We start from the raw sequence: 21425 nt of genomic DNA, 5'->3' as shown, positions 1-21425 counted from the left end.
TACATTAGTATTGAGCAGGCCTGACACTACACTGGTGCCTCATTTCATTACTGCTCTTGATAGATCCTCACACTACAGTGTCACTGGTCACAAATCGAATAATTATTATTGAATGGGCCTCACAATACAGTGTCAATGGTTCCTCATTTCAGTTTGCATAAGGAATGTACCTAAAACTCCAGAGTCACTAGTGTCTCATTTCTTTAATAATATTGAGCAGAAGTCTCAAAACAGTATCACTGTTCCCTCATCTAATTATTAGTATGAAGTTGGTCTCACACTATATTGTCACTGGTCCATCTAAATATTAACACTGAAAAGGTTTCATTACCATGTTTCTTGTCCCACATCAAAATATTAATTTTAAGCAACCTTTATATGACAGTGTCACTGCTCTGTCATTACTATATTTATATTGAGCAGGACTCACTGCAGTGTCACTACTCCCTCATCAAAATATCAAAACTAAGCAAGCCTCACACTGCAGTGTCACTGGTTCCTCATCTCAATATTATTGTCGAAGAGGCAACACACTGCAGTGTCACTTAGCCTTCATTGCAATATTGCTATTGAGCATGCCTGGCATTACAGTGCAAATAGTCCCATATCTAAATATTAATATTCAAGAGGACTCACACCACAATGTCATTAGTCCCTAATTTCAATATTAATATTGAGCAGGCCTCACACTACAATGTCTGTAGTCCTTCATTTCAATATTCATATTGATCTAAATTCATACTACAGTGTCACTGGGTCATCATTTAATTTTACTGTTAAGATGGTCTCACTACAGTGTCAATGGCCCCACATTTCAATATTTATATAGTACATACCTCAGACTACAGTGTCACTGGTCACATACCTCAAAATTAATATTGTGCAGAAATCACTACAGTATTACTTATCCCTCATCTAAATAATAATATTGAGAAGGGCTCTCACTGCAGGGTTACTGGCTCCTCAACTAAATATCAATATTGAGCAAGTCTCACAATACAATATCACTGGACCCACATTTCAGTATTACTACTGAGCAGGTCTTACACTTACAGTGTCACTGGTCCAGGATTTCAATATTCTTATTGACCTAAATTCAAACAACATTGTCACTGGTTCCTCATTTATTTTACTTTTAAGGAGGTCTCACTCCAGTGTCAATGGTCCCTCATCTAAAAATAAATATTGAAGAGTCCTCAAAAAACAGTGTCACTGGACCCTCATTTCAATATTACTATTGAGAAGGCCTGACAATACAATGTTACTGGAACCTGGTTTCAAGAAAAATATTGAACAGACCTCATACTACAGTGTCACTGGTTCCTCATTTCATTAATCGTATTGAGCAGGCCTCACTGCAATGTCACTGCTGCCTCATCTAAACATTAATATTGAGTGGAGTTTCATTCGTTCCTCACTGCAATATTAGTAGACCATGTCTAATAATACAGGGTCACTGATGCCTCATTTCAATATTGTTATTGAGCAGTCCTCATAATATGGTGTCACTGGACCCAAATCTAATTAATTTTGAGCAGGCCTCACACTACACTGTCAACGGTACCTGAACTCACTGTTAATATTGAATAGGCCTCACATTTCAGTGTCCTTGTTCTCTCATTTCAATATACGTAGTGAATGAAATTCAAGCTACAGTGTCACTGTTCCCTCATTTAATTTTACTTTTGAGGAGGTCTCACTACAGTGCCACTGGTCTGTCATCTAAAAATAAATATTGAACAGTCCTCACAAAACAGTGTCACTGGACCCTCATTTTAGTATTACTGTTGATTGAATATGCCTCACTACAATGTCACTGGTACCACATTTCAATGTTAGTATTGAGCAGTCCTTACACTTGAGTGTCACTGGACCCTCATATCAATATTACTATTGATTAGACCTCACACTACAGTGTCATTCATCCCTCATCTGAATATTAATATTATAGAGGCCTCACGAAACAGTGTCACTGGTAATTCATCTCAATATTAGTACTGAGCATGACTGACACTGCAGTGTCATTTGTGTCTCATTTCAAGATTACTATTGAGCAGTCCTCACACTATAGTATCACTGGTCCCAAGTCTACTTATTCTACTTATTCTACAGGCTTCATATTACAGTGTCAATGGTTCCTCAACTCAAAGTTAATATTGAGCAAGCCTCACTACAGTATCACTGGTCCCTCATTACAATAAAAATATAGAACAAAATTCAAACTAAAATGTCACTGGTCCCTCATTTCATTATTAATATTGAGCAGAAATCAAAAGATAGCATCACTGTGCCCTCTTCTGAATAGTAGTTTTGAGGAAGGCTAACACTACAGTGTCAAAGGTCCATCTAAATATTAACATTGAGCAGTCTTCAAAACCGAGTTTCTTGCTCCTCATCAGAATATTAATTTTAAATATCCCTTTCCCTAAAGTGCCACTGGTCCCTCATTACAATATTATTATTAATATTGAGATGACCTGACTACTGTGTCACTGTTCCCACATCTAAATATTAATATGGAGTGGAATTTCAATGGTTCCTCATCTCAATATTCATAGTGAGCAGGCCTAGCACTGCAGTGTCACTGGTGCTTCATCTAAAAATAAATATTGAAGAGTCTTCACAAAACAGTGTCCCTGGACCCTCATTTCAGTATTACTGTTGAATAGGCCTCACTACAATGTTGCTGGTCCTTCATCTAAATATTAGTACTGAAGAGGCCTCACACTGCATTGTCATTGTACACTCCTTTCAATATGACTACTCATTAGACCTCACAATGCAATGACACTGGTAACTCATCTGAATATTAATATTAAGGAGGTCACACAATACAGTGTCACTCGAAACCCATTTCAATATTAACATTGAGCAGGACTTATAATACAGTGTCACTGGTCCCTCATTTCAATAATCATATTGAGCAGGCCTCACTGCAATGTCACTGTTCTGTCATCTAAATATTAATATTGAGTGGAGTGTCATTGGTTTCTATCTCAATATTAGTACTGAGCATGCCTGACAGTACAGTGTCACTGGTGCCTCATTTCAATATTATTATTCAGCAGTCATCACACTACAGTGTCACTTGACACAATTTTAATTTCTAATGGTGAACTGGTCTCACACTACACTGTCAATTTTCCCTCAACTCACTATTATATTGAGCAGGCCTTTCTAAATTATCTCTGGTATATCATTTCATTATTATTATTGAGCATTAATCACACTATGGTGTCACTGGACCCAAATATAATTATTAATATTTAATAGTTCTCACAATACACTATCAGTGGTCCCTGAACTCAGTATTAATATTGAGCAGGCCTCACACTACAGTGACAATGGTCGATCTAAACATTAACATTGAACAGTCTTCAATTCCTTGTTTTGTCTCCTTAATCAAGATACTAATTTTAACAACCTTAACATTACAGTGTCACTGGTCCCTCATCTAAATATTAATATTGCACGAAGTGTCATTGGTTCCTATCTCAATATTATTCCTGAGCATGCCTGACAGTACAGTGTCAGTGGTGACTCATTTCAATATTATTATTGAGCAGTCCTCACAATATGGTGTCACTGGACAAAAAACTAATTATTAATATTGAACAGGTCTCTCACTACACTGTCAGTGGTCCATGAACTCAAAATAAATATTTAGCAGGTCTCACACTACAGTGTTACAGGTCCCTCATTTCAATATTCATATTGCACAAAATTCAAACTACAGTGTCACTGTTCTCTCATTTAATTTTACTTTTGAGGAGGTCTCACATTACAGTGTCACTGGTCCATCTAAATATTTATATTTATTAGTCTTCAATATTGAGTTTCTTGTTCCTCATCAAAATATTAATTTTAAACATCCCTTTCCCAAATGAGTCTTCCTTCACTCATTACAACATTAATATGATGTTGGCCTCACTACAGTGTCACTGTTCTCACATCTAAATATTAACATTTTGCAGAGTGTCAATGGTTCCTCATCTCAATATTAGTAGTGTACAGGCCTGACACTACCATGTCACTGCCTCCTCATTTCAGTTTTTTTATTATGCAGTCCTCATACTACAGTGTCACAGGACCCAATTCTAATTATTAATATTGAACAGGTCTTAGACGACACTGTCATTCGACCCCCAACTCAATATTAACATTGAGCAGGACTTGCTAAATTATCTCTGGTCCATCATTTGGATATTGTTATTGAGCCATCCTTACACTACAGGGTCACTGGACCCAGATCAACTTATTGATATTGAACCTGCTTCTCACTACAATGCCAACTGATACTGAACTAAATGCTAATATTGAGCAGGTCTTACACTACAGTATCACTGGTCCCTCATTTCAATATTAATATTGAATGAAACTCAAACTACAGTGTCATTGATGCCTCATTTCATTATTAATATTGAGCAGAAGTCACGAGAGAGCATCATTCATCCCTCATCTAAATATTATTATTGAGGATGTCTACCACTACATTGCCACTGGTCCATCTGAACATTAACACTGAACAGACTTCAATACTGTGTTTCTTGTCCATCATCAAAATATATATTTTTTAGGTTTTTGCAAGGCAAATGGGGTAAAGTGTCTTTCCCCAGCCCACACAGCTAGGTAAGTATTAAGTGTTTGAGATCAGATTTGAACCCAGGTACTCCTGACTCCAGGGTCGGTGCTTAATCCACTGCTCCACCTAGCTGCCAAACTGATAGGCTTTTAATCCTCTTTTCTGTCATACAAATAAGCTCTGTGAATCCTCCTTTATCACTAATTAATGAGGAATTAGTCAGCCTGACTTAAGGAAGCTCTCACCATTCTATTAAAACATTGTTTAGATATTTGAAAACTTTGTACTTGAAAATTATTTCATTTTTCAGATAATTAATTTTCACGGACAGAAGCAGTTTCCACTTTGAGACCTCCAAAGCCAGAGACATTAAGGAGATGTAGTAGCTGGTTACAAAGAGATTATTGGGGGCCCCACAACAGTGGAAGGAGTTTGGCCATGCTGTTGCTTATAGAGACTTCTGGTTCAGAGTTCAAGGGCAGAGAAAAAAATTTTCGGCCAAAAGGAAGCAGAGACCCTGAATAGCAGGTATCACTTCTGGTCACAAGGGATGAGGGACTCTGAGGAATAGCATCATTTAGGATCCCAATGGAACAGGGACCCTGAAGAACCGTATCAACTGCAATCCTGAACGATCAGGGTGTTCTTCCTTGTTAAGAAACAGAACACAGATCAGGAAAGCAGTGACCAACCCTCTCCCCAAATCACATCAATTTGGGACCACTAACTACTTTCAATTTCCCATATCTAGATCTGAATACACTCATGTGAAAAAATATGAAGCTTCAGACAATCCTGTTCCCTATGGAGCTTTGCTGAAGTATAAAAAGCAAGGGTAGCAATCATGATCACAAACAAAGCAAGAGCAACATCTGTAACAAACTTAATTTAGAGAGATAAGCAGGAAAACAATATCTTGCTTCAATTGTCACTGGTCCCTCATTTCAATATTCATATTGTGCTAGACCTCACTACTATGCCACTGTTTCCTAATCTAAATGTTCATATTGAGCAGAGTGTCACTGGTTCCTATCTCAATATTAGTAGTGAGCAGATCTTACACTACAGTGTCACTGGTCCCTCATTTAACTTTACTTTTGAGGAGGTCTCAAAACAGTTTCACCTGTACTTCATCGAAAAATAAATATTGAAGACTCACAAAACGGTGTCACTGGACCATCATTTCAGTGTTACTGTTGAATATGCCTCACTACAGCGTCAGTGGTACCACATCTCAATGTTACTGTTGAGCAGTCCTTACACTACAGTGTCACTGGACCCTCATATCAATGTTAGTATTCATTAGAACTCACACTGCAGTGTCACTGGTCCCTCATCTAAATATTAATATTAAAGAGGCCTCACCAGTGTCACTGATAACTCATCTCAATAGTAGTATTGAGCATGCCTGACAATGCAGTGTTGCTGCTGCCACACGTCAATTTTATTTATGAGCAGTCATCACACTACAGTGTCACTTGACCCAAATCTAATTGTTAATGGTGAACTAGTCTCACACTACACCATCAGTAGTCCTTCAATTCTATTATCATATTGAGCAGGCCTCACTGAAAAGTCACTGATCCCTCATCGAAATATTAAAATTGAGAGGAGTGTCACTGCTTCCTCATATCAATATTAGTATTGAGCAGGCCTGACACTACACTGTCAGTGGTCCCTGAAGCCAATTTGAATATTGAGCAAGCCTCCCACTATAGTAGCACTGGTCCATCTAAATATTAACATTGTTTCTTCTCCTTCATCAAAATATTAATTTTAAGCAGCCTTAACACTGGTGTCACTGGTCCTTCATTTAAATATAAATATTGAATTGGCCTGATCAAACAATGTCATTGATAACTCATCTCAGTATTAGTACTGAGAAGACTTGAGACTACAGTGTCACTGGTGCCACATTTCAGTGTTATTATTGAGCAGTCCTTACAATATAGTGTCACTGGACACTCATCTAAATATTAAATATTGAAGAGGCCTCACAAAACAGTGTCACAGATAACTCATCTCAATATTAGGATTGATCAGACTTGCCACTACAGTGTCACTGGACCCTCATTTCAATATTTCTATCGATTAGGCTTCACACTGTAATGTAACTGGTCCCTCATCTGAAGTTTAATATTGAGCGGAGTGTCATTGGTTCCTATCACAATATTAGTACTGAGCGTGCCTGACAGTACAGTGTCACTGGTGCTTCATTTCAATATTATTATTGAGCAGTCCTCATAATATGGTGTCACTGGACACAAAACTAATTATCAATATTGAACAGGTCTCACACTACACTGCCAGTGGTCCATGAACTCAAAATTAACATTGAGCAAGTCTCACACTACAGTGTCACTGGTGCCTCATTTCAATGTTCATAGTGAACAAAATTCAAACTAAAGTGTCACTGTTCCCTCATTTAATTTTAATTTTGAGGAGATTTCACTACAATGTCACTGATCCTTCATGGAAAAGTAAATATTGAAGAGTCCTCACAAAACGGTGTCACTGGACCCTCATTTCAGTATTACTGTTGAATACGCCTCACTACAGTGTCACAGGTACCTCATTTCAATATTGTTATTGAGCAGTCCTCACAACAGAGTGTCTCTGGAACCAAATCTAATTATTAATTTTGAACATGACTCACACTACACTGTCATTGTTCCTTCAAGGCAATACTAATTTGGAGCAGACCAAATCTACATCACAACTGGTCCCACATTTCCATGTTGATATTGAATGAAATTCAAACTACAGTGTAAGTAGTCCTTCGAGTAATTTTATTTTTGAAGAGGTCTCAGATTACAGTGTCACAAGTCTATCTAAATATTTATATTGAGTAGTCTTCAATACTGAGTTTCTTGCTTCTCATCAAAATATTAATTTTAAGCATCCCTATCGCCAAAGTGCCTCTGGTCCTTCATTACAATATTAATATGGAGCTGGCCTCACTAAACTGTCACTCTTCTCACATCTAAATAATAAAATTGATCAGTGTCACTGGTACCTCATCTCAATATTAGTAGTGGGCAGCCCTTTCACTACAGTGCCACTGGTCCCTCATCAAAATAATATTTATGAAGCGGCCTCGCAAAACAGTGGCCCTGGAAAATCATCTCAATATTACTATTGAGCAGGCTTGACTCTATAGTGTCACTGGTGTCTCATTTCAAGAATACTATTGAGCAGTCCTCACAATATAGCGTCACTGGTCTCAAATCTGATTTTTCTTATTGTACAGGTTTCATACTACAGTGTCAATGGTTGCTCAATTTGAAATTAACATTGAGAAGTTCTCACTACAGTATTCCTTGTCTCTCATTACAATAATCATATAGAACAAAATTAAAACTATAATGTCACTGGTGGCTCATTTCATTATTAATATTGAGGAGAAATCAAAAGATAACATCACTGTGACCAAATATAAATAGTGGTTTTGAGGAAGTTTAGGACTACTGTGTCACTGGTCAATATAATATTAACATTGAGCAATCTTCAATAACGAATTTCTTGTTCCTCTTCAAAATATTAATTTTAAGCATCCCTTTTCCTAAAGTGACACTGGTTCATCAGTACAATATTAATATTAACACTGAGATGGTTGCACTACAGTGTTGCCACATCTAAATATTAATATTGAGCGGAGTGTCAATGGTTCCTCATCTCAATATTTTCAGTGAACAGGCTTGACACTACAGTGTCACTGGTGCTTTATTTCAACATTGTTATGGAATGAAATTCATACTACAATGTCACTATTGCCTCAATTCATTATTAATATTGGGCAGAAATCAAAAGATCGCATCACTGTGCCCTCATCTAAATCGTGGTTTTGAGGAAGTTTAACACTACTGTGTCTCTGGTCTATCTAAATATTAACATTGAGCAGTCTTCAATACTGAGTTTCTTGTTCCTCAACAAAATATTAATTTTAAACATCCCTTTCCCTAAAGTGACACTGGTCTATCATTATAATATACATATTAGCATTGAGCTGGTCTCACTACAGTGTCACTGTTCCCACATCTAAATATTAACATTGAGTGGAGTATCAATGGTTCCTCATCTCAATATTAGTAGTGAGCAGGACTGACATTACAGTATCACTGGTGTTTTATTTCAACATTCTTATAGAATGAAATTCATTCTACAATATCAGTGGCACCTCATTTCATTATTAATTTAGAGCAAAAATCACATGACAGTGTCACTGTGACCTCATCTAAATTTTAGTATTTAGGAGGTTTCACACTATAGAGTTATTGGTCCATCTAAATATTGACATTGAACTGGGTTCAATACTGTGTTTCTTGTCCATCATCAAAATATTAATTTTAAGTTACCATTATACTACAGTGTCACTGGTCCCTCATTAAAATATTAATATTGTGCAGACCTCAGTACATTGAAACCTGTCCCTCATCAACATATTAATGATGATGAGGCCTCACAAAACAGTATTACTGGTCCCTCATTTCAATATTAATATTGAGGAGGCCTCACAAAACAGTGTCACTGGTGACTCAATACATCATTAATATAGATTATATCACCAGACAGCATCTCTGTACCCTCAAATAAATATTAGTATTGAAAATGTTCCATACTAGAGTGCCACTGAACCTTCATTCTTATGTTAATATTTGTGGGCCTAACACTAAGGTGTCTCTTCTCCCTCATCTCAACATTATTATTTGAGATTCAAACATGGCATTTTCACTGGTCCCTCATTAGACTACTAGTATTGAACAACCCTAACACGACAATCTCTGGTCCCTCATTTCATTATTCATATTGAGCAATACTCACTACAATGTCACTGTTCCCTCATCTAAATATTAAAATTGAGAGGTGTGTCACTGGATCCTCCTCTCAGTATTTGTATTGATAAGGCCCGAGAGTGCAGTGTTACTGGTGACTCATTTCAATATTACTATTGAGCAGTCCTCACAATAGAGTGTCTGGAACCAAATCTATTCATTAATTTTGAATATGCCTCACACTATGATGTCATTGGTCCGTCAACTCAGTATTAATATAGAGCAATTCTAAACAACGTCACTGGTGGTCCCACATTTCAATATTCATAGTGAGCAAAATTCAAACTTCAGTGTAACTAGTCCTTCACTTAATTTTAATTTTGAGGAGGTCTCATAGTACAGTGTCACTGGCCTATCCGAATATTTACATTGAGTAGTCTTCAATACTAAGTTTCTTTTTCCTCATCAAAATATTAATTTTAAGCATCCCTTTCCTTAAAATGTCTCTGGTCCCTCATTACAATGTGAATATGGAGCTGGCCTCACTACAGTGTAACTGTTGTCACATCTAAATATTAATGTTTTGTGGAGTGCCACTTGTTCCTCAATTCAATATTGGTAGTGAGCAGACCAGACACTTCAGTGTCACTGGTTTCTCATTTCAGTTTTCTTATTGAGCAGCCTTCATACTACAGTGTCACTGGTCCCAAAACTAATTATTAATATTGAAAGGGCTTCATACTCCAGTGTCAATGGTGCCTCAACTCATTATTATTATTTAGCAGGTCTCACTACAATATCACTGGTCCCTCATTACAATAATCATATAGAAAAAAACACTGTTTCCTCAATTCATTTTTAATATTGAGCAGAAATCAAAAGATAGCATCACTGTGCCCTCATCTAAATAGTGGTTTTGAGGAAGTCTAACACTATTGTTTCACTGGTCCATCTAAACATTAACATTGAGCAGTCTTCAATAATGAATTTCTTGTTCCTCATCAAAATATTAATTTTAAGAATCCTTTTCCCCAAAGTGACACTAGTCCATCATTACAATATTAATGTTAACAATTATCTGGTCTCACTACAGTGTCACTGCTCCTATATATAAATATTAATATTGAATGGAGTATCAATGGTTCCTCATCCCAATATTAGTAGTGAGCAGGCCTGACACTGCAATGTCACTGGTGCTTGATGTCAGCAATCTTAGGGAATGAAATTCATACTAAAATGTCACTGGTGCCTCTTTTCATTATTGATATTGAGCAAAAATTACACCACAGTGTCACTGAGCCCTCATCTAAATTTTAGTATTTAGGAGGTCTCACACGACAGAGTCACTGCTTCATCTAAATATTGACATTGAACTGGGTTCAATACTGTGTTTCTTGTCCATAATCAAAATATTAATTTTAAGTTACCATTATGCTACAGTGTCACTGGTCACTCATTACAATATTAATATTGAGCAAACCTCAATACAATGACACTGGTCCCTCATCATACTATTAATGATGATGAAGCCTCTCAAAACAGTGATAATGGACCCTCATTTCAATATTAATATTACAGAGGCCTCACAAAACAGTGTTACTGGTCCCTCATTACAATATTAGTATTGAACATGCCTCACACAACAGTGTCTCTGGTCCCTCATTTCATTGTTCATATTGAGCAATATTCATTACAATGTCACTGTTCCCTCATCTAAATTTTAGAATTGAGAGGAGTGTCACTGGATCCTCATCACAGCAGTTGCATTGATCAGGCCTGATAGCACAGTGTCACTGGTGCCTCATTTCAATAATACTACTGAGCAGTCCTCACAATAGAGTGTCTCTGGAAAAATGTCTAATCATTAATTTTGAACATGCCTCACACTACAAAGTCATTGGTCCATCAACTCAATATTAATAAACAGCAAAATTAAACTATAGAACTGCTGGTCCCACATTTCAATATTCATAAATAACAAAATTCTATCTTCAGTGTAACTGCTCCTTCACTTAATTTTACTTTTGAGGAATTCTCACATTACAGTGTCACTTGCCCATCTAAATATTTACATTGAGTAGTCTTCAATACTGAGTTTCTTGTTCCTCATCAAAATATTAATTTTAAGCATCCCTTTCCTTAAAATGTCTCTGGTCCCTCATTACAATGTGAATATGGAACTGGCCTCACTACAATGTCACTGTTATCACATCCAAATATTAATATTTTACAGAGTGTCACTGGTTCCTCAACTCCATATTAGTAATGAGCATGCCTGATACTTCAGTGTCACTGGATTCTCATTTGAGTTTTATTATTGAGCAGTCTTCATACTACAGTGTCACTGGTCCCAAAACTAATTGTTAATATTGAACAGGTCTCACAGTACCCTGTCAATCGTCCCTCAACTCAATAATAATATTGATCAGGCCTTGCTAAAATATCTCTGGCCCATCATTTTCATATTGTTATTTAGCAGTCCTTACACGACCGCTTCACTAGACCCAGATAAACTTATTGATACTGAATCTATCTTCCTCTCACTACAGTGTCAATTGATACACAACTAAATAATAATATTGAGCAGGTCTCACACTACAGTATCACTGGTCCCTCATTTCAATATTAATATTGAATGAAACTCCAACTACAGTGTTATTGATACTTTATTTCATTATTAATATTGAGCAGAAGTCACAAGACTGCATCATTCTTCCCTCAGCTGAATATTATTATTGAGGAGTTCACCCACTACATTGTTACTAGTCCATCTAAACGTTAACACTGCAAAAGCTTCAATACTGTGTTTCTTGTTCCTCATCAAAATATAATTTTAAGCATCACTTACAGTACATTGTCACTGGTACCTCATTTCAATATTCATATTGATCAGGCCTCACTACAATGTCACTGTTCCCTCATCGGAATGTTCATATTTAGCAGAGTGACACTGATTCCTCATCTCAATATTATTAGTGAGCAGGGCTTACACTACAGTGTCACTGGTCCCTCATTTAATAATATTACTGAAGAGGCCTCACGAAACAGTGGCACTGGTAAATCATCTCAATATTAGTATTGAATATGCTGGACACTACTCTGTCACTGGTGTCCCACTACAAGATAATTTTTGAGCAACATTCACACTATACTGTCACTGGTCCCAAATCCAATTATTCATTTTGAAAGGCTTCAAAGCACAGTGTCAATGGATCCTCAAGTCAATGTTAATATTGAGCAGGCCTCACTACAGTATCACTGGTTCCTCATTACAATAAACATATAGAACAAAACTCAAACTACAATATCACTGTTGCCTCATTTCATTATTAATCTGGAGGAGAAATAAAAAGATCACATCACTGTGCCTTCATCTAAATAGTTTTTTTAAGGAAGTTTAACACTACTGTGTCCCTGGTCCATCTAAATATTAACATTGAGAGGAATGTCACTGGATCCTCATCTCAATATTTTTAATGATCAGGCTTGATACTACAGTGTCATTGGTGCCTCATTTAAATATTACTATTAAGCAGTATTCACAATAGAGTGTCTCTGGAACTAAATCTAATTATTAATTTTGAACATGACTCACACTATAATGTCATTGGTCCATAAACTCAATATTAATAAACAGCAAAACTAAACTACAGCACTGCTGGTCCCACATTGCAATATTCATATTGAATGAAATTCAAACTTCAGTGTAACTGGTCCTTCATTTAATTTTGGTTTTGAGGAGGTCTCACATTACAGTGTCATTGGTCCATCTAAATATTTACATCAAGTAGACTTCAATACTGAGTTTCTTGTTCCTCATCAAAATATTAATTTTAAACACCCCTATCCCTAAAGTGTCTCTGGTCCCTCATTACAATATTAATATAAAGCTGGCCTCACTAGATTGTCACTGTTGATTACATATAAATATTAATATTTTGTGGCGTGTCACTGGTTCCTCATCTTAATATTAGTAGTGAGCTGGCCTGACACTGCAGTGTCACTGGTTCTTCATTTTGGTTTTATTATTGAGCAGTCCTCATACTACAGTGTCAGTGGTCCCAAAAATAATTATTAATATTGCACGGGTTTCCTAGTACAGTGCCAATGGTGCCTCAATTCAATGTTATTATTGAGCAGCCCTCACTACAGTTTCACTGTTCCCTCATTACAATAAACATATAGAACAAAACTCAAAAAACAGTGTCACTGGTGTCCCAATTCATTATTTATATTGAGCACAAATCAAAAGATAGCATGACGGTCCCCTCATCTAAATAGTAATTTTGAGGAAGTCTTTTTCCCTAAAGTGACAGTGGTCCATCATTACAATATTAATATTAATACTGAGCTGGACTCACTACAGTGTCACTGTTCCCACATATAAATATTAATATTTTGCAGAGTGTCGGTGATTCCTCATCTCAATATTAGTAGTGAGCAAGCCTGACACTACTGTGTCACTGGTGCCTCATTTCAGTATTACTATTGAGCGGTCCTTACACTACAATGCCACTGGTCCCAAATCTGATTATTAATGTTGAACGGGCCTCACACTATAGTGTGAATTGTTCCTCAATTCAGTGTTAATATTGAGCAGGCCTCACAGTACAGTATCACTGGTCCTTCATTTCAATAGTCATATTGAGCAAAACTCAAACTACAGTGTCACTGGTGCCTCCTTTTGTTAATAATATTGAGCAGAAATCTCAAGACAGCATCACTGTTCCCTCACCTATATACTATTATTGAGGAGCTCTCACACAATAGTGTCACTGGTTTATCGAAATACTAACATTGAGCAGGCTTCAGTACTGTGCTTCCAGTCCCTCATCAAAATATTTATTTTATGCAACCCTTACACTACAGTGTCAATGGTCCCTCAACTAAATATTAAGAAGACCTTACTTAGGTGTTACTGCTCCCTCAATTAAATATTGTTATTGATGAGGCCTCACAAAACAGTGTCACTGGACCCTCATTTCAATATTATTATTATTGAGGAGGCATAACTACAGTCTTTAATTTCCTCATCTGATAACTTCCTTTTCACATATTTTGACCATTTATCAAATTGATAATGACTTTTATTCTTATGAATGTGACTCAGTTTTCTATATATTTTAGAATTTAATCACTTTTTTGTGAATGTTGTTTCCTAGCTTTCTGTATTCCTTTTTTGGCTTCATCGGTTTTGTTGGTGCATAACCTTTTTAGTTTAATGTAGTCAAAAATCATCCATATTTCAGTTTATTATGTTCTCTCTCTTCTTTGGCCAAAATTCCTCCCCTCTCCAGTGATCCAAGAGATAGATTATTTCTTCTTCTTCTCACTGACTTTTGGTTTCACTCCTTAAGTCTAAAGCCTGTACCAACTTCGACCTTATTTTAGTACAGGTTGTGAGATGAGAATTTTCATGCCACACAGTGCATTTTTCACTTCCAAAACAAAGCAAAAATAAATCATGAGGCCTTCTTGATCCCAGCTGGTTAAAAAGCTCTTGAAATAATGAGTAAAGAAATTAAATGAAGTGGAAAGGTTGTTTATTAAAAATATCACATATGAGATCTGTAGCAATGTGACATTTCTTTTCTAGCCATAATATTTTCTATTTTCCTCAGGAATTTTTGTCATGTAGTGAATTCTTATCCCAGAATTTAGGTAGTCTGGGTTTATCAAAAAGTAGATTACCATGGTCATTTATTATGCTTTCTTTTGTATGTAATCTATTCTAATCATCCATCACTCTTTTTCTTAGCTAGTAGAAGATGGTTTTGCTCACTGCCATTTTACAATGCAGTGTTAGATTTGGTACAACATGACCAATACTATTTGCATTTTTATCATTAATTCTCTCACCATTCTAGTCCTTTTGTTGCACAAGAAGAATTTTGTTACTAACTTTTGTACTCCTGTAAAATAGTTTCATCATAATTAGACTGATATGGCAAAGAATAAGTAATTCTTTAATGGAGAAATTTAATTTTTTTATATTATCCATGTATACCCAGGCACTGCAGACATTTTTCCAGTTGTTTAGATGTGACTTCATTTATGTGAAAAGTGCTGTGGTTATAGGTATTCTGGGTTTGTCATGGCAGATAGATTTCCAAGTTTTTTATATTATCTGTGGTTACATGGATGAAATTTCTCTTTCTGCCTCTTGCTGTTGGTTTTTATTGTATATATATATATATATATATATATATATATATATATATATATATATATATATATACATACATATATATGCTGTTGATTTGTGTGTGTTTCTTTTAGATCCTGTTACTTTGCTAAAGTTATATACTGTTTCAATTAGTCTTTAGTTCATTTTTTAGGGTTTTCTAAGAATACTATCAAAGCATTTGCACAAAGTAAATTTTGTTTCAATTACTAATCTAATTCTTTCAATTGCTTTGTCTTCCTTAAGTGATAGAATTAATATTTCTAGTGCAATATAGTACAATAGTGATGATATTATTCATCCTGGTTTCACCCCTATCTTATTACAAATGAAGCTAATTTATCCACATTACATAAAATCCTTGTTGATGTTATTAGATACTGTTTTCAATTTTTTTATTTGCTTTATTTTATTAGAACAATACTTAGGCAAGGTCTAAAATCATCTTCATGTCCTTACAAGGGCATGAAGCAATAAAACAAAAATGCAGATACAAATTATCTATCTGATGATTGGCAATTTCATAAAAAATTTAAGATAACAATGGAGATTGATGATTACTTTATAGATATAGAATAAAGCAGGAGATGATGTGCTCCAGCAAGGGAACAGAAAACAAAAGACAAACACACAAAAAAAGAAATATCACATTGCTTCAGATCTTATATATAATATTCTTAATAAACAACCTTTCCAGAATGTCTTACATTAGTGGTACTGTAATTGTACTTCATTTAATTTCTTGACTCATTATTTCAATAGATTTTAACTAGCTGGAACCAAGAAGGCCTCATGGTTTCTTTTTGTTTTTTAAATTAACTAAATGCAAACTGCACTGTGTAGTATGAAAATTCTCATCTTATAATCAAAGGGTTAATTCTAAATTTTTGACTTTTCTCTAAAAATTTAGTGAAAAGACTGATGGTTTTTATATTCACTGTAGGTAAAGTGCACACTCCTCAATTAGGAAGACTTTATGCAGTTGGACTTCACAAATAGTAAGGAAACAATTGATTTCACCGTCACTGTCAGAAATGACTGCCATAATTCTATTATGGTTACTGTTCATCCCTCAAAGATTTCTGAATGTATGTTCAATGTATTTCATTCTTACAACAGACAGTGGCAGTAGTACATAGTCCCTTAAGTCTCCAAAAACATTTATTGTTAAGGAAAGTGCTTTATTAACAATTCATCTGGCAACACTAGTAAATCACAATATCCTTCAATAATATTTCTGCCACAATATATAGATTTTAACTTTCATGCCTCTTGAAAAACATCTACAGTACATTTCATAATATAAAATATACTACAGACTTGATGAAATATTTACAAGTAACAGTTTAATATCTACATGCACCATTTTTGTCCCCATACAAAACTAAACAAGTTACACGATGTTCTATTTCTTTAAGTTTACAAAAATCCACATGACTTCTTGCTTAATAAGGAAGAAAGTGATTTTATTTTCTTTTTCCAGACCAACTTTGGTGCATAATTTCCAGATATGCAAAAAATACAAATTTTCTTATATCAAAAGAAAATAATTTGCTTTTCTAATGAAAAAATGAGTTTTAAAATGAAAACACCAAGAGTTTTCAAAAATTTTGAAATAGAGGTTTTTGAAAAACTGTTAATGATTCATATAAGTAAATATTACCATACTGTACTCCATGAGAAAGCCCTAATACTGAAAAGGGAGTGACCAGACATACTACAACACTCTTAACATTCAAGTTTCAGACCTAATTTGATTGATGAAATTTTTGGTTGATTGCAAGTGCCATTCACTGTTTGCTTAATTGCAAATAGAATTCTTTTTTTTAATCGGGGTTCTGCAAAAAGAACACATATGGCAACCAGTCACATCTATTAATCATAATTGAAAATTTAACTTATCTCCTGATTATTTTATTTTTTCTTAATATCTCAACTGATTTTAAATCAATGAACATGTAGGGATATTTAGAGACAAATATATTCTTCGAGAACTTTTGAAATTTGTTAAGGACACAAATTGTAGTAATAAGCTGTTTAAAGCACCAAGCATGCAAAGTTTTTAAGAAGTTGTTCCACAAAGTTGCCAGAAGAGTGGTTGCTCAGTCTTCCACTGTACCATTCTATGAAAATGTGGATTTTTCAGTAATATATTAAAACATTCCACAGAAACATCTGCTTCATTCCCAGAATGTTCACACTAAGCATAAATATTATCTACGTATTGGTGGGGGAGGGACGAGAAAAAAGGAAAGGGTTGACTCGAATGTTCAACATTATTCCTAAACTCACTGTCAGTGACTAAGACTGTAGGCATCCCTCTTTTGTTTGCTTTGTTTATGAATGTATTATTATTTTTACCTCTTCAATCTCTTCTGTGGCATTGTTCAGTATGTGATATTAAGGGAAGTGATCTTTCAGGATTACACTGTATTTGTTTGGGTCCAAAAGCAAGGCAGTGTCTTTGGGTAGCTTTGCAAAATGAACTACTTTAGTTTTTAGTTGATGTTGTTCATTTTCATTTACCCACACGTCAAGCAAAATATCTTCGGGCATCCAGTGAAGGAGCAGTTTTATCTTTCCAGAACCTTCTTTTCTCTTGGCTATTACACTGCTTTGAAAAACCACACTGTGTCCTTTTTCTAAACTTTCTATATGGGCTGAGAGGTTAAAGCATATGGTTCTGTGTCTTATTGCATCACTTTCCAGGTTACATATAATTTATTCACATTACATACAATCCTTGTTGATGGTATTAGATACTGTTTTAATTTTAATTAAAATTTAATTACATTTAATTTTAATTAAATTTTAATAAAAGTCTATTTTTCCTGTGTTCTCTACCATATTTCACAAAGTATTTTTTAGCATTTATTGACATAATCATATGATTTCTGTTCATTTTGGCATTAATATTTTTAATTATGCTTACAGATTTCCTAATACTGAACCATCCTTGGATATCTGGTATAAATCCTGCCAGATCATGGTTTATTATGCAAGTATTAACTTGTAATCTCTTTGCTAAAATTTTATTTACAATGTTTTCATTAATATTCTTTTGGGAGATTAGTCTATAATATTCTTTGTCTGTTTTGGCTATTCCTGGTTTAGGTATCAGAACCAGAGGGAAAGTTGTTGTTTCAATGGATGAAACACTGGTTTTGGAATGAGTAGGACAGGAAATTGAATTCAGCCTCAGATACTTGCCACTTACTAGCTGTGTGACCTTGGGCAAGTCACTTAACCCTGATTGCCTGGCATTCAGGTCGATATCCAGTCATTCTGATTTATATTTGACCACTGGACTCAGGTGAATCTGTAGGAAAAATTGAGACTGGTGACTTAGTGCAGCAGCCTCTCACTCAAATTCAATTCATGTGCTTGTCATAACATCACATCCCTGATGTCATGATCTTCTCTAAGAAGGAAGGACAAACATCAGCAGCAGCAGGAGCAATCCCACCGTATTGGTCTCATAAAAGGGATTTGGCAGAATTCTGTCTTGAACTGTTTCTTCAAACAGCTTTAAAAAATTAGAATGAAGTTTTCTATAAATGTTTCAAAGAATTCACATGCAAATTCATCTCACGCAGGAGATTTTTTCTTAGTAAAATTGATGATGGCTTCATCAATTTCTTTTTCCTACAGTAGGATTATTTAAGTATTTTATCTCCTCTTCTGTTAATCTGGGCAGTTTATAATCTTACGAATATTCACCATTTCACTTAAGTCGACAGATTTGTTGGTATACAGTTAGGCAAATTGCTCCAAATTATTACTTTAATTTCCTCCTTATTTGTGGTGAGTTCATCCTTTTCAATTTGGATACTGGTAATTTCATTTTCTTATTTCTTTTTTTTTTAAATCATATTCACACGCTGCTGGTGCTTCCTGCCCTACCTGCGCGTCAAGCTGGAGAAGCTGGTGGCCAGCCTGCGGGAGGACCACGAGTAATCCAACCGGCTGCCTGCCTCGCGCCGCAAGCGGCTGCAGCGCGCCGTGCTGACGGCCTACCCCATGGCGGCGGCGGCCTGCGAGGGCTGGCTGCTGCTGCAGCGGCTGCGCTACGAGCTGGGCACCGCGTGCTCCCACTCCCCGCTGCTGGGGCTGGCGGGCGTGCACCTGGCCCGCCTGACGGCCCAGTACCTGCGCGGTCTGCGGGACCTGCGCGGGCTGGGGGTGCCCCCAAGGCCGCCCGCCAGCATACAGGAGAAGGTGCAATCAGCTATCAAGAAAGCTATAGGAGGCCTTGCCCTATCAGTCTCCACAGGCCTTTCTGTAGGGGTTTTCTTCCTACAGTTCCTAGATTGGTGGTACTCCTCTGAAAATCAAGAAACCATCAAATCCCTGACTACCTTACCCACCCCACCTCCCCCTGTGCACCTGGACTACAACTCAGATCCCTCTCTGTTGCCAAAGCTGAAGACAGTGTGCCCCTTATGTCGCAAAACCCGGGTGAATGACACTGCACTCGCCACTTCTGCTTATGTGTTTTGTTACCGATGTATATATATAACTATGTGAGGAGTCACCAAACCTGCCCCATCACAGGTGATGCAACAGAAGTCCAGCACCTGGTTAAACTATACTCCCCTGAAAACTGAATGATCTTGCCAACTGTGCCTGACAGTATGCCTGCCATTCTTCCCTAGTGAGGAGTACATGGTACTACTCAGTCAGACCCATCCATCCTAGTTACCCATCTCAGGACCACCTCTACCTTAAAAAGCCTACCTAGCAAAACATTTTTTAAATCAAATACATATTCATTTGAATGTAGTTTATTAATATGCCTTCTAGCTCCCTTTCAGAAATTAATGAAAACAGTCATTAGCGGTAGACAATTGTGAGTATCATCTGAAATAAGATCTAGAGTGTACTTTAATCAAGCTATTTGAGTGCTGATACATGTGGAGGGAGAAAAGATAGAACACTGTCTCCTCTACCTTTGGAGCCAGACTAGCCCAAGAAGCATCCAAATAGGGAATTCTAGTCATTAGGCAGGCTCCTCTCCAAGGATTCACTTGTCTAAAGGATTTTGCTTTGAATGGAAATTAAACTTTAGAAAATGAGTCACTTTTTCAAATTGACACCCCTTCAGCATTCATTAATGCCTATCTAGTTTGGATTGTGATTTAGAGTGAATCCTTCACAAGAAGCCACATAATTTATGGTTTTTGGGAAACTGATTAAGGTCAAGTCTTGTATTGGGTTGATTATTTCAAGCAGGCTGAGAACTTTAAGTCAGAGTCCCAGAATGTTAGACCAGGAAGGGACCTTGGAGATCTCTAGTCCAAGTCCCTTTTCAGAAGTAATTTGCCCACATTCACCCAACCTGGTTACTGTGGAGCCCTGACTTCCTCACCCAGTGCTCTTTTCTCCACTGTGCCACAAATTACAGGGAGCAGAAAAACAGCTTTGTATAAGCAGTTTATGCTAAGTCCCTGAGGTACCTGATAAGCTAGCATGAACATGTCTCACCATTAATCATGATTTTTATGAAGCCCTCTCTGTAACATACCTCAAAAATAAATTTTGGTTTTATACAACAACAACAAAAAATCATATTCACAAAACATTTATCTATTTTATTGACTTTTTCACATAATCAGCTCCAAGTTTAATTAGTTCAATAGTTTTCTTACTTTCAAATTTAATATTTTCTCTTTTGATTTTCAGAATTCCTAATTTGATATTTAAATGACAATTCTTAAATTCTTCTTTATCTTTTTAGTTGCAAGTCCAATTCGTTCATCTCCTTTTTCTTTTTTTCATTTTAGTAATTAGATATATTAAATTTCCCCAATAACTGCTTTGCTTCCATTCAACAAGTTTTGAAATGATACTTCATCACTGTCATTGTCTTTGATAAAATTGTTTATTT

General features: G+C 36.0%; 1 pseudogene; it reads left to right on the top strand.

Annotated features, from left to right (window-relative positions):
• The first annotated feature begins 19411 nt into the window (after positions 1 to 19411).
• Positions 19412 to 20274, top strand: LOC141504002 (peroxisome assembly protein 12 pseudogene; annotated as a pseudogene).
• The last annotated feature ends 1151 nt before the right edge of the window (positions 20275 to 21425 follow it).

This window comes from Macrotis lagotis, unplaced genomic scaffold (assembly GCF_037893015.1).
Source record: "Macrotis lagotis isolate mMagLag1 unplaced genomic scaffold, bilby.v1.9.chrom.fasta BILBYCTG006, whole genome shotgun sequence".
Lineage (NCBI taxonomy): Eukaryota > Metazoa > Chordata > Mammalia > Peramelemorphia > Peramelidae > Macrotis > Macrotis lagotis.
Note: the sequence above shows the minus strand (reverse complement) of the source record. Positions and strands in the feature narration are given on the sequence as shown.